This window comes from Triticum dicoccoides, chromosome 2A (genome assembly GCF_002162155.2).
Source record: "Triticum dicoccoides isolate Atlit2015 ecotype Zavitan chromosome 2A, WEW_v2.0, whole genome shotgun sequence".
NCBI classification, from domain to species: domain Eukaryota; kingdom Viridiplantae; phylum Streptophyta; class Magnoliopsida; order Poales; family Poaceae; genus Triticum; species Triticum dicoccoides.
In genome coordinates this window covers 615,208,605-615,224,523 of record NC_041382.1, presented here as the reverse complement: position 1 = coordinate 615,224,523, position 15,919 = coordinate 615,208,605, and positions in this window count along the sequence as shown.

Genomic DNA, 15,919 nt, shown 5'->3' with positions numbered 1-15,919 from the left:
AATAGGATTCAGGAGGGGGAAAGAGGAGAGAGAGAAGGAAGGGGGGGGCGCCGCCCCCTCTCCTTGTCCTATTCGAACAAGGGTGGAGGGGCGCGCGGCCCAGCCCTGGCCACCTCTCCTCTCTTCCACTAAAGCCCACTAAGGCCCCTATACCTCCCGGGGGGTTCCGGTAACCTCTCGGTACTCCGGTAAAATCCTGCTTTCACCTGGAACACTTCCGATATCCAAATATAGGCTTCCAATATATCAATCTTTATGTCTCGACCATTTCAAGACTCCTCGTCATGTCCGTGATCACATCCGGGACTCCGAACAAATCTTTGGTACATAAAAAATGCATAAACTCATAATATAACTGTTATCGAAACCTTAAGCGTGCGGACCCTACGGGTTCGAGAATAATGTAGACATGACCGAGACACGTCTCCGGTCAATAACCAATAGCGGAACCTGGATGCTCATATTGGCTCCCACATATTCTACGAAGATCTTTATCGGTCAGACCGCATAACAACATACGTTGTTCCCTTTGTCATCGGTATGTTACTTGCCCGAGATTCGATCGTCGGTATCTCAATACCTAGTTCAATCTCGTTACCGGCAAGTCTCTTTACTCGTTTCGTAATACATCATCTTGCAACTAACTCATTAGTTGTAATGCTTGCAAGGCTTATGTGATGTGCATTACCGAGAGGGCCTAGAGATACCTCTCCGACAATCGGAGTGACAAATCCTAATCTCGAAATACGCCAAGCCAACATGTACCTTTGGAGACACCTGTAGAGCTCCTTTATAATCACCCAGTTACGTTGTGACGTTTGGTAGCACACAAAGTGTTCCTCCGGCAAACGGGAGTTGCATAATCTCATAGTCATAGGAACATGTATAAGTCATGAAGAAAGCAATAGCAACATACTAAACGATCGGGTGCTAAGCTAATGGAATGGGTCATGTCAATCATATCATTCTCCTAATGATGTGATCCCATTAATCAAATGACAACACATGTCTATGGTTAGGAAACATAACCATCTTCGATTAACGAGCTAGTCAAGTAGAGGCATACTAGTGACGTTTGGTTTGTCTATGTATTCACACAAGTATTATGTTTCCGGATAATACAATTCTAGCATGAATAATAAACATTTATCATGATATAAGGAAATAAAATAATAACATTATTATTTCCTCTAGGGCATATTTCCTTCACTCTAGGGTTGTTTGTGACACTTATAGGAATATCCCAATAGATCGATCAGAAAGAATAACTTTGAGGTGGTTTCGTACCCTACAATAATCTCTTCGTTTATTCTCCGCTATTAGTGACTTTGGAGTGACTCTTTGTTGCATGTTGAGGCATTGTGATATGATCTAATTATGTTATCATTGTTGAGAGAACTTGCACTAGTGAAAGTATGAACCCTAGGCCTTGTTTCTAAGCATTGCAATACCGTTTTCGCTCACTTTTACCACTTGCTACCTTGCTGTTTTTATATTTTTAGATTAGAAAAATCTTTATCTACCATCCATATTGCACTTGTATCACTATCTCTTTGCCGAACTAGTGCACCTATACAATTTACCATTGTATTGGGTGTGTTGGGGACATAAGAGACTCTTTATTATTTGGTTGCATGGTTGCTTGAGGGAGACCATCTTCATCCTACGCCTCCCATGGATTGATAAACCTTAGGTCATCCACTTGAGGGAAATTTGCTGCTGTCCTACAAAAATCTGCACTTGGAGGCCAACAACGTCTACAAGGATAAATTTTCGTAGTAGACATCACCCGTCCCCTAGAAAAAGAAGAAAATAGCCACGACTAATCGCTTTGCTGGGAAAATTCGTTTGCTGGGATGCACAAATCACGACGTACTTGATTCGATAGTTCATGAGGTGAATGAGACTCTGTATAATCAATCTAACTCCCCGCCCCCCTAGAAAGAGATGAAAATAGCCATTATTGATCGCTTTGCCGGGAAAATTCGTTAGCTGGGATGCACAAATCACTTCGCACTTGATTCGATGGCTGATGAGGTGAATGGGACTTTGTTTAATCAATCTAACTCTCCCATATAAAAGGACTCTGTACAATCAATCTAACTCCCCGCCCCCCTAGAGCAATACTTTCTCCTTCACGAGGCCAAAAATTATATATATAATTCCGATCACGATGAACTAGTTGCATAGGATATTTTTTTGGTGGAACTCCAATTTCAAACGATTCCAATTCCAAGATCCAACATCATCGCATAGCCTATACCATGCCAATGCTTTCCCCTTCAAAGATAAAGGGAAAAACCTTCTTCATAACTTCATCCCTGGGTAATCTTGCAAGCTTGAACAATCCAAAAATTTGTTCTACACATATCAAGTGCATATCAGGATGTTCGGTTCCATCTCCTGCATAAGGATTAGCTAGCAGTTGTTCTATCATACCCGAAGGAATTTCATATTCAATATTTTTAGTAGGTGTAGTAGGTTTAGGGGTAGCTAATTGTGGTTTCATATGAGGTGAAGATACCCCAAACAAACCCCTCAAATGATTGTTTTCCATAGTAACAAGTGACAATAAATTTCAGCACACTATATAAATGTTTCCTTACCAAATTCCACTTACCAAAGACGCTTCACTCCCTGGCAACGGCACCAGAAAATAGTCTTGATGACCCACAAGTATAGGGGATCAATTGTAGATCTTTTCGATAAGTAAGAGTGTCGAACCCAACGAGGAGTAGAAGGAAATGACAAGTGATTTTCAACAAGGTAATTTCTGCAAGTGCTGAAATTGTAAGTAGCGGAGTAGTTTGATAGCAAGATAATTTGTAACAAGCAAGTAACGATAGTAGTAACAAAAGTCCAGCAAGGTAGCCCAATCCTTTTGAGACAAAGGACATGCCAAAACGGTTTCTTATGATAAGCAAAGTGTTCTTGAGGGTACACGGGAATTTCATCTAGTCACTTTCATCATGTTGGTTCGATTTGTGTTTGCTACTTTCATAATTTGATATGTGGGTGGACCGGTGTTTAGGTGTTGTTCTTACTTGAACAAACCTCCTACTTATGATTAACCCTCCCGCAAGCATCCGCAACTATGAGAAAAGTATTAAGAATAAATTCTAACCATAGCATTAAACTTTTGGATCCAATCGGTCCCTTACGAAATAGTGCATAAACTGGGGTTTAATCTTCTGTCACTCTCGCAACCCATCATCTAATTGCTACTCCACAATGCATTCTCTTAGGCCCAAATATGATGAAGTGTCATGTAGTCAACGTTCACATGACACCACTAAGGGAATCACAACATACATACTATCAAAATATCGAACACATATCAAGTTCACATGATTACTTGCAACATGATTTCTCCCATGACCTCAAAAACAAAAGTAACTACTCACAAATGATAAACATGCTCATGATCAAAGGAGTATTAAATAGCATATTGGATCTGAACATATAATCTTCCACCAAATAAACCATATAGTAATCAACTACAAGATGTTAATCAACAATACTAGTCACCCACAAGCACCAATCTACAGTTCCGGTAACAAGATTGAACACAAGAGATGGACTAGGGTTTGAGATGAGATGGTGTTGTTGAAGATGTTGATGGAGATTTCCCTCCCCAAGATGGGAGAGTTGTTGGTGATGATGATGACGATGATTTCCCCTTCCAGGAGGGAAGTTCCCTCGGCGGAATCGCTCCCCGGAGGGCAAAAGTGCTCCTGCCCAAGTTCCGCCTCGAGGCGGCGGCGCTCCGTCCCGAAAGTCCTCTCCTTATTTTTTCTAGGTCAAAATGACCTATATACTAGAAGATGGGCACCGAAGGTGGGCCTGGGTGAGCAAAACCCACCAGGGCGTCCAGGTGGGTTGTGCCCACCTGGTAGGCCCCCTCTGGTAGTTATTTCCTCCAATATTTCTTAAATATTCCATAAAAAATCCTTGTTAAGTTTCAGCTTATTTGAGTTGTGTAGAATAGCTAGCCTCGCGTAGCTTTTTCAGGTCCAGATTTCCAGCTGCCGGAATTCTCCCTCTTTGTGTATACCTTGCATATTATGAGAGAAAAGGCATTAGAATTACTCCAAAAAGCATTATTATGGATAAAAACATTAACAGTAAGAAAACATGACGCAAAATGGACGTATCACTGCCTGGTCATGGCGATGTTGCTGTGCAGGGGTGCACGGGTCAATGGAGGTGCTGGTTGACACCGGACGACCGCGTGTGAGTGATGGTGTTGATGATCCGGGTGAAAGCCTGGCCAGTGCTTGCGCCGCCGGTGGCGGCGCCAGTGGGCTTTGCATTCTTTCTTGGAGGCACCGTCGAGGTGATTTGGGCATCCTTTGCTTTCGGGTCAAGATCTTCGGGTGGAAGCCATGATTCCTGGTTGGATCAGGTTGTGGTGATGTATTGAACATCGTATTCCCTCTTGGGTGCGCCACCTTGGAGATTTTGGTCCCATTTGTGCTTCCTACAGGCTGGAGGTGCACTACATTGCGGTCGGCAGGTGCCCGACCGGCGATGAGGTTAGCGTGCCGTTGCGACGTGTGTGGCAACGACGATGGTCGCGAGAAGAGTCGGGTCGTGGCTAGTTCTTATGATGTTGAAGGTCCGGTGCGCCAATGGGTGTGCCTTTGCTGGTTTCTGGCTGTGACAAAGAAGTCGGAGCTGCGGGTGGCGGGGCCACTGCGGCAACGATGGCTCTATGAGAGCGGTTTTCGGCGAGCGGTGCTCTTCGGGTGTTACGCTGGACTTGATCGGTGCGAGGCTTGCAACTCTCTCCTGTGATGCTCGTTAGTAAAATCGGAGCTTCCATGTCCTCGATGCTGGGGTCGACTGTTTGGCGTTGATTTGTTGTTTGGTGCTACCTTTCGATGGTTGTGTCGCTGATTGTGCTATGATCTTGTGTGTGGCCAGGTCGTCTGTGAAGGAAATATGCCCTAGAGGCAATAATAAAGTTTTTATTTATATTTCCTTATATCATGATAAATGTTTATTATTCATGCTATAATTGTATTATCCGGAAACTTGATACATGTGTGAATACATAGACAAAACACAGTGTCCCTAGTATGCCTCTACTAGACTAGCTCGTTAATCAAAGATGGTTAAGTTTCCTGACCATAGACATGTGTTGTCATTTGATGAACGGGATCACATCATTAGGAGAATTATGTGATGGACAAGACCCATCCGTTAGCTTAGCATAATGATCATTAAGTTTTATTGTTATTGCTTTCTTCATGACTTATACATATTCCTTTGACTATGAGATTATGCAACTCCAGAAAACCGGAGGAATACCTTGTGTGCTATCAAACGTCACAACATAACTGGGTGATCATAAAGATGCTCTACAAGTATCTCCGAAGATGTTTGTTGGGTTGGCATAGATCAAGATTAGGATTTGTCACTCCGAGTATCGGAGAGGTATCTCTAGGCCCTCTCGGCAATACACTTCATGATAAGCCTTGCAAGCAATGTGACTAATGAGTTAGTTGCGGGATGATGTATTGTGGAACGAGTAAAGAGACTTGCCGGTAACGAGATTGAACTAGGTATGAAGATACCGACGATCGAATCTCGGGCAAGTAACATACCGATGACAAAGGGAATGGCGTATGTTGTCATTGCGGTTTGACCGATAAAGATCTTCGTAGAATATGTAGGAACCAATATGAGCATCCAAGTTCCGATGTTGGTTATTGACCGGAGATGTGTCTCAGTCATGTCTACATAGTTCTCGAACTCATAGGGTCCGCACGCTTAAAGTTTGATGACGATTTTGTATTATGAGTTATGTGTTTTGGTGACCGAAGATTGTTCGGAGTCCCAGATGAGATCACGGACATAACGAGGAGTCTCGAAATGGTCGAGAGGTAAAGATTGATATATTGTATGATAGTATTCGGACACCAAAAGTGTTTCAGAATGTATCGGGTACGTATCGGAGTACCGGAGGGTTATCGGAATCCCCCGGGGGAAGATATGGGCCCTATGGGCCATAAGAGGGAGGCAAGGCAGCCCACAAGGGTGCCCCCCCAAGGGAGAAGTCCGAATTGGACTAGGGGAGGGGGTGCGGCCCCCCTTTCCTTCTCCTTCTCCCTCTCCTTCCCCCTTTCCCCCTCTGATAAAAGGAAGGGGGCCGAATTGGACTAGGAGCCCAAGTGGGACTCCTCCCACTTGGAGCGCCCCTAGGTCGGCATCTTTCCCTCTCCCTCCTTTATATACGGTGGCGGGGGGCACCTCTAAGGCACATCAATTGTTCTTAGCCGTGTGTGGTGCCCCCCTCCACCGGTTACTCCTTCGGTCATATTGTCGTAGTGCCTAGGCAAAGCCCTGCGCGGATCACTTCACCATCACTGTCACCACACCATCATTCTGATGAAACTCTCCCTAGACACTTTGCTGGACCAAGATTTCGAGGGACGTCATCGAGCTGAACGTGTGCAGAACTCGGAGGTGTCGTACGTTCGGTGCTTGATCGGTTGAATCGAGAAGACGTTCAACTACATCAACCGCGTTAAGCTAACGCTTTCCCTCTATGAGGGTACGTGGACACACTCTTCCCCTCTCGTTGCTATGTATCTCCTAGATAGATCTTGCATGATCGTAGGAATTTTTTTGAAATTTCATGCTACGTTCCCCAACAGTCCGTGTGTGCCCCATGTTGGGTTTGTAATTTAGGTTTTCGCCCGGTTTCCCTCTAATTAACCGGGCAACTCTCTTCTTCTTAATCAATGAAAATGGCAATTCTTTTGCCTTTTTTAAATAAAATAATAATTTCAAAGTCAACTAATATATAATGTAATGAAATAAACTTGAGGTATGACAATAGAAGTCATAGAATGATGCCAATTACAAAGCCAAACTCACCATGCTGCCGACAAAAGTATAGCCATACAAAAAACCATCCAAACGTCCTAGAAGACACTGTAAGATAAAAATGGCTTTGTAGTTCACACAATTTACTGTTGTCATTTGTGAATATATATTCAAATAGAGAGTATAAATGGTCACATGGAACATACCGATAGTCCGCTAAAGAAAACCACGAGGTAAATGCCCTTTTTTGCGGGGCAAACGGGTATTTTATTCCTCTTGTATAGTGTTACAGTCCGCTAATACAAAGCTTGAAACACTGTCTGGAACTCGGTGCAACCAATAGGCGGTGCTACCTCCAGTACGACCTATATTAGCTAGACAATGAGCAACACTATTTTGATTACGATCCATTTTCTCGGAATAAAACGACGCATCTCCAGGAGCTTCTTAATTTCCAGTATGAGATGTCCATGAGCAGATTTATCCAAAGATTCATCAGTCAATGCATCAATCAATATAGAGCAGTCAGATTGAATCATAACCGGTGAATCTGACCTTTGAAAACTGAGAGATAGGCCCTCCAGTATGGCACACATCTTTGCAATGAAACAATTGCCTGTATGCAGAGAAGATAACTGTTCCTTCTAAATCTCTCAGGACCATGCCTGTCCCTTCTAATCATGTATCTTGAACGAATGATCCATTAGTGGAAAGAGCAACCCACCCAACTGGTGGTTTGGGCCATGGTAGAATTTCCTTGCTGACAGTAGTTGTTCTGACCGGAAACTCCAGCACTGGCATTTTTCCTTTAACAATATCTTCAACCGAGTACTTTTGCGCCTGGTTATAAGAGGATCAATAGCTGCACAAAAAGGTTTTAGATATTTCTGTGGGAGGAGCTAATGTACCATGTAGCACATCATTTGTTAGACTCCAGGTACGCCACAATAACATGATGATCATAAATCTAACTTCTTCCATCTCCAACAACAAGATATTGAACATCCACTCATCACCAGAGTAGATGAGCTTATATCTGCTTGGAAGCGGCCATACTTGTCTCATCATATCGCACAACTAAACTGAACATGGGCAAACGATTAATGCATGGAAAGAGTCATCGTTCGGCTCTCCGCATAGACGGCAGTCACCTGAGACAGCGACGTGCCGCCGCAACATGCATGTGTTCGTTGGTAAGGCACCAACAATCACACGCCATGCAAAGGAGCGCATCTTGGGGGGAACCTTGGCCTGCCACACCAAATTCCAGAGTGAGCGATCGCCGTCAGGCCGCGCGTTGCATGCACCAGGAGCATACTGCAGTACATGATCCTGCATGGCCAGATGATAGGTCGTCTTCACTGAAAACTGCCCAAATTTGCCCGGAAACCAAGCTAGGAAGTCACTTTGCTCACTTGGTGATGTTCAGATATTTCTGATTATCTGTACCTCTGCTGGCATAAAGAATCTGCTAAGCAACTCGACATTCCAAACACCGTTATTTAGGAAATCCGAGACTTTGTTCAGTCTGCATCTCCCTTTTGGCGAAATTGGTCTTAGAGAAGGCCTCTTGGGATCCATGGATCCCTCCATGTTCTAATCTTGCTCCCGTTTCCCACACGCCATATCATTCCACGTTTAACTAGTTCCAGACCATGCTCAATACCATGCCATATAGCCGATGTGTTTCCTGTAAATACATTATCCACCAAGTTACCTGTGGGGTAATATTTTGCACTGAGCAACCTTCCAACCAAACTTTCTGGATGTGAGATCAATCTCCAAGCTTGCTTGGCCAGAAGAGCTTGGTTAAAAGCACGCATGTCCTTGAATCCCATGCCACCCATCGACTTTGGTAGGACCATTTTATCCCATGCTAGCCACGCCATTTTTCTCTTGCCTTCGTCCACTCCCCACCAGTATTGTCTAATGAGCTTAGACAAGTCATCGCACACTGACAAAGGTAATTTGAAAACACCCATAACATAAGTAGGAATAGCCTGCGCTACTGCCTTTATCAATATTTCCTTGCTGGCCATGGACATATACCTCTCGCTCCAGTCCACTAACCTCTTAGCTAATTTTGCTAGTAGAGGTTGTAACAAACCTTTATGTATCCTTCCCTCTGGGACCGGTAGTCCCAGATATTTTGGCACAAATACCTCCTGAGTAATTTCCAAAATGTGTTTGATTTCCTCAGACACCAACCTTTGACACTTGTCAGCAAACAAGATGGAGCACATGGCCGGGTTGATGAGTTGTCCCGTCGCCGCTGCATACGTGTTCAACACCTTTTTGATAATTACTGATTGGTCGGGTCTTGCCCGGAAAAATAGGAGAGTATCATCTGCGAACAGAAGGTGAGAGATAGCCTGTAACGCCCTCGATGCGGCTATATCTCCCACGTGTCGAAGCATGACTTAGAGGCATAACCGCATTGAAAGCAATGTCGCAAGTGAAGTAATCTTCACACAACCCATGTAATACATAAGGGAAAGAGATACATAGTTGGCTTACAATCGCCACTTCACACAATACATGAATAAAGCATTACATCATCCAGATACAATCAAGATCCGACTACGGAACCAAAATAAAAGAAGACTACCCCAAATGCTGCACAGATCCCCGATCGTCCCAACTGGGCTCCTCTACTGATCAACTGGAAACTGAACAACATAGCGAACACAATCTTCATCGAGCTCCTCCTTGAGCTTGGTTGCGTCACCTGCATGGTTCAACGGCACCTGCAAGCTGGTTTTGGAAGTATCTGTGAGTCACGGGGACTCAGCAATCTCACACCCTCGCAATCAAGATTATTTAAGCTTATAGGAAGGCTAAAAGGTATGAGGTGGAGCTGCAACAAGTGACTAGCATATTTGGTGGCTAACATGCGCAAATGAGAGCAAGAAGAGAAGGCAAAAGCACTGTCGAACAACTATGATCAAGAAGTGATCCTAGAACAACCTACGTCAAGCATAACTCCAACACCGTGTTCACTTCCCGGACTCCGCCGAGAAGATACCATCACGGTTACACACGCGGTTGGTGCATTTTAATTAAGTTAAGTTTCAGGTTTTCTACAACCGGACATTAAAAAATTCCCATCTGCCCATAACCGCGGGCACGACTTTCGAAAATTCAAATCCCTGCAGGGGAGTCCCAACTTAGCCCATCACAAGCTCTCACGGTCAACGAAGGATATTCCTTCTCCCAAGACAATCCGATCAAACTCGGCATCCCGGTTACAAGACATCCTCGACAATGGTAAAACAAGTCCAGCAAGACCACCCGCTGTGCCGACAAATCCCGATAGGAGCTGCACATATCTCGTTCTCAGGGCACACCGGATAAGCTAAGCGTACGGGAGCCAACGTAACCCTAGTTGCCAAGGGACGGCCCTGCACGGTGCTCTGGGTTGGACCAACACTTAGACAAGCACTGGCCCGAGGGTTTAAAATAAAGATGACCCTCGGGATGCGCGACTCCCAAGGGAAAAAGGCTAGGTGACGAATGGTAAAACCAAGGTTGAGCCTTGCTGGAGGAGTTTTATTAAGCGAACTGTCAAGGGGTTCCCACTATAACCCAACCGTGTAAGGAACGCAAAATCCGGGAACATAACACCGATATGACGGAAACTAGGGCGGCAAGAGTGGAACAAAACACCAGGCATAAGGCCGAGCCTTCCACCCTTTACCAAGTATATAGATGCATTAATTAAATAAGAGATATTGTGATATCCCAACAAAATATCCATGTTCCAATAAGGAACAAACTCCAATCTTCACCTGCAACTAACAACGCTATAAGAGGGACTGAGCAAAGTGGTAACATAGCCAAACAATAGTTTGCTAGGACAAGGTGGGTTAGAGGCTTGGCTTAACAATATGGGAGGCATGATTAAGCAAGTGGTAGGTATCGCAACATAGGCATAGCAAAAGAGCGAGCAACTAGCAAGCAAAGATAGAAGTGATTTCGAGGGTATGGTCATCTTACCTGAGATCCCGCAAGGAAGAAGAACGAGTCCATGAAGAAGACAAACGGACGTAGTAGAACGAATCCTCACAAATGCAACGTTATCGGAACCAACCCGAAGAAGCAACACCAGAAAGAAGCAAACAACATAGTAAATAACCACCACGTGAACATGGCATGATGCACAACCAAGTATGATGCATGCCCGGTTTAAAGAAGCATGGCATGGCAAAGTGCACAAGCAATCCTACAAATTAAGTGGAGCTTAATATGCAACTTCGTTGCATATTGACGAAACACCACATTCAAGTTATTTAGTTTCGATCTTGTTTATGTACCCAACCATATTAAATGTTGTTAAACATGGCAAGAGATGAAGCATAATGAAACTATCTATCTAGGCAAGTTTAAATGAGGCCGGAACAACAAGCAACAAGTCTGGAAACTCCTCATGTGCAATTTTTTTAAGGTTTGGTACTGTTCTGTCCTAAACATAATTTTAGAGTTGTTACACATGCAAAGCATGTACACCATGTTAAACTAGGCATTTTTCTACCCCATTTACATATAAAGTTTGTTACATTTGGAGCTACGGTTATTTAGTTATGAAATAAATCATTTTAACAAGTTATTTAAGCAAATTAAAACAAACAGCTATTTAAACATTTCAAACATGGATGAAAGTTGAAAATTATTGAACTACATTAAATTCTAAGCATTTTACATATATAGTTTGTTTAATTTGGATGCAAGCATATTTAGTTATTAACAATACAAAAGAGTGGCATTCCTGGAATTATGCATACACTGGGAAAATACTAAAACCAGAGAAGGAAATAAAAACCTACGTGGGCCGGATTGCAACACAGTGCAGCGGCCCGGGAGTGAAAGAGGCCCAAATGGCTGAGTGGGTGTGAAAAAATTAAATAGAACAGAGGGGAAAGGAAAAACGGGTGTATCTGGGATTCGAACCCCAGATCCCCTGGCTATAATCGAGTGCCCCTAGCCACTAGGCTGAAACTCTGTGTGTCCAGAATGCAGGGGCGCGGCTAGTTATAAATTGAGGCTCAGTCCTGGAACTCCATGGACGCCCGGAGGAACCAGAACTCCGGCGAGCGCTTGCGGGCAGTAGCAGCGGCGGCTTCCGAGGCAGAGTAGCGGAGGGCGTGCAGGAAGCGAGCTGCGCATTATGTGTGGGTGTGCTCGCGCAGGAACAGACCACGGGCTCGCGAAAGAAAACAACCGAAGCTTCATAAACTCGTTCGTGGTGGTCGTGCACAATCTTGACCGGGGCGAAGCCTACATGCACGGATTTGACAAGGTACAAGGAGGGGTTTGCGAGAGGAGCTCACGAGGGGCTCGAATTCATTGGCAGGGCGGTCGGAGAAGCAGTGAAGACGGCTTGGGGGCCCGCAGATCGCCGGTGTACGTGAAGCAGAGAACATAGGGAAGAAGAGGTCGTAGAGGAAGACGATCGCATCGGCCTTGGGCCTGTCTGGCTCCTGGCCTTCTTGTAGTCGAAGAAGACGATGTCGGGGAAGAAGATCCTTGTGGCGCATGCATTGGCTCCCGGCGTGAAGTAGAGGACGCAGGGGAAGAAGAGGGACTTGGCGGGAAGAAGAAGACGTAGGGGAAGAAGAGGACATCGTGGAGGCGGTCTTGGGCTCGCCTTGCAGCGGAACGGAACCAGCGGCTCGCTGCGGTTCTCGCGGGCGTCTTGGAGGTCGAAGGGAAGCGTCAGGCCGGCAGCGAGCTCCTTGCCTGGCCAGCCATGGCGTTCGGGTGCTACTCAAGGCAGGAGCAAGGAGACGTGAGGGAGAGCCTCCCTGGAGCGGCGGCACGGAGGAGGGAAAGAGGAGGAGAGAGGGAACCCTAGGGATCGCAACGAGGGTTAAATAGGAAGGGGGAAGGGCGGACGTGGAGCTCGGGCGTCCACGGTGGCCATGTGTGGCGTGGTGCTCTGTTTTACCGAGAGAGAGGAAAGCGACTGGAGGTGGAAGAAAAACGAGGGTTGAGGGGATGACAGGCGGGCCCAACGGAGTGCATTGAGCAAAATTTACCATGGGGAAGAGGAGAAAGGCCAGGCGCGGACTGGGCTAAGGTGGCTGCTGCTGGGCTGCAGCGGTGGTTGGGCTGCACTGCTGCTCCCTCTCCCAGGCTCAGTTTCTTATCTTCGAATTTCTTCAGGCAGAAAACAAAGAGAAAATCACAGGGACTTTGGAGAGGGAGTAGGCTGGAATACAAATATCTCAGGAATGCTGGAATTATGCACCATTCTAATAAATTGGCTTGGCAATTTTATAGATAGAAAAATAATCCAAGTTTGAATTAAATTCAAACTTGAGCCATTTTTGAACCCAACCAAGACAACTCCAAAATGGATGATATTTGACAGAGAGGTATAAGGCATGAAGTAAGATCATCAGGAAATAAATGAACATTAATAGAGGAGAGAATAATGTCACTTACAAAAACATGGAGAAAGAAAGAAGGGAGAGGTGATGATACATGGCATGGCTTGAGAGAGAGATAGCAAGGGTTGATGCACACACAACATGAAAGTGACATGTAACACAAGGATGAGTGCAATGCACATGATGCTCATGGCAACAACATAGAGGAATAAAATATGCAAAATAAATATGACAGTGCAACAAACACAAAAACACACGGCAACAACTAAAATAAATGGAAGGAAACTCGAGCATCGGTCTCCGGGCGTCACATAGCCAGAGCCCTTCTGCATATTTTCATAGCTTCCAACCCATCCTCTCTTATAGCTTTATGTAACAGAGCAGACAAAGCATCAGCCACAAATAAAAAGAGAAAAAGGGATAAGGAATCACCCTACCGAAGGCCTCGCGAGGGCGAAAATTGATCCAATAGCTTCCCATTAAACTTGACAGAGTACTTGACTGATTTGACACACACCATTACACGGTTCACCCAATTCGCCGAGAATCCCCACTTTAGAAGGGCACTCTCCAAGAAATCCCAGTCCACCCGGTCATATGCCTTTGAGAGATCCAACTTGTAAGCACAATAAGATTGCTCCAACGACGAGGTTTGAATATGATGGATACACTCAAAGGCTATAAGAGTATTATCGGTAATAAGCCTTTCTAGTATGAAGGCACTCTGATTTTCAGATATGAGCTCCGCCAACAAGGGGCGAAGACGGTTGACCATACATTTGGACACCACTTTATAAATGACATTACATATACTTATTGGTCTGAAATCCTTCAAGTCCGTCGGCGACGCAGCCTTAGGGATTAAAACAATTGCAGTCTCATTAACTCCCGGTGGCATGGTTCCTGTGGCAAAGAAATCCAGTACCGTCGTGGTGATCTCCTCCTTCAAAACTTGCCAATTTCGCTCAAAAAACCTAGTCGGAAAGCCGTCCGGACCAGTTGCTTTGATTGGTCCAATCTGAAATAAGGCATCAGCCACTTCCTTTTCCGTGTAAACTGCATCAAGAGCATCATTCATTTGTTGTGTTACCTTGGGCTGTATACACCCTAGCAAGGACTCCGAGCTCAATGTAGGATCCTTAATGTATAGTTCCTTAAAATATGAACTAGCCATCAGCTCCATCTCAGTAGGTACCTAACACCACGAGCCATCCGCTCTTTGAAGGCGCCGAATTGCATTTTTCCTTGCCCACCATATCGCTTTCCTATGGAAATACTGAGTGTTTCGGTCGCCCTCTTTGAGCTAAGTAATGCACGATCTTTGTAACCACATCATGTCCTCCCTATAGAGGAGCTCATCCAACATATACATCTTCTCACAAATTACAGATCTCTACGCATTGTGCAGCTGCAACTCTGCTAATTCTGCATGCAGAGATTCAGTTTCATTTGAAACATGGCCGACGTTCTTCTTGCTCCACTCTTGCAAGTCCTTCATCACGTCCTTCAAGTTGACTGCTATCTCCCCTAGGTTATGTGCTCGTCTTCTAGACCAAGCCTTGGAAATGACCTCCGGGAGCGCTGCATGTCTCTCCCACATTATCTCGTAACGAAAAGCGCTACGGTGTCTCTTGGCTTGCTCCTCTGAACATGCTTCAAGCAGAATAGGGCAGTGATCCGAAGCAGGCGAAGTGAGATGCTTCACCTTTGCTGTAGGGAACATGTCTCTCCATTGCTCATCCGCACACCCCCTATCAAGTCGCACTTGAACATTCCTTGCTACATACTGATTGTTGTTGTATGTATAGGGCAAACCTGAGAACCCTATGTCGACTAGTTCACACACTTGCAAACAGTCCCGAAAGGCTTCCATTTGTGACGAGCTCCGGGTCGTAAAGGACAAATGTTCATGCTGCCACATACATTCATTGAAATCCCCACAGACTACCCATGGCTCACTCGACACACCTCTCAATCTCGTGAGGTGATCCCACATATGTCTCCTATTCTCCATCTGGGTTCACCATAAACAAAAGTTGCACGCCATTGCTTCCCTTCTGCTGGGTCAACAATTCTCACATCTATGAATCTCTTGCATGCTTCTATTACTATCACTTGAAGGCCCTCGTCCCAAAAGAGCGCAAGGCCTCCACCTCTCCCTTCTGGATCCACACCTTCAAAACCTTGGAGCCCAAGTCCCCACTTTATTTTCTTGACTTTCACAGCAGGTTGCCTCGTCTCGCAGAGGAAGACAGGGTTTGGGGTGGTTGACCCTTGAAAGGGCCAACAAATCTCGAACTGTCCGGCGGTTCCCCACCCCCCGGCAGTTCCATATTAGGTAATTCATTGCTCCCGGCAGTACCCCTCGAGGGGGTCCGCCGATGTAGATGATTTGTTCCCACTGTCTCCATCCCTCCTTGTTCTCTTGCTGTCCTGACTATTCGTTGGAGACTCATCGTCCCCCTCCATGCGGTTTGTTTGTCAGCATCAACTGATCGGTCTTAGTTTTAATCTCAGATCCAGCATTAATGATGTTCTCATTTAAGTTCAACCGTTTCCTAGAGTTTCTGTCATCGCCTGATACTTTATCGGGCTGGAAGCAGTATCCCGAAGCTCATCCTCAGCCTTCTGTGTATCGGGGGCGCCGCTGTGTGCCGCCTCCTTGTACGTACTCTGCCTTGCACCTCCTCTTGGCT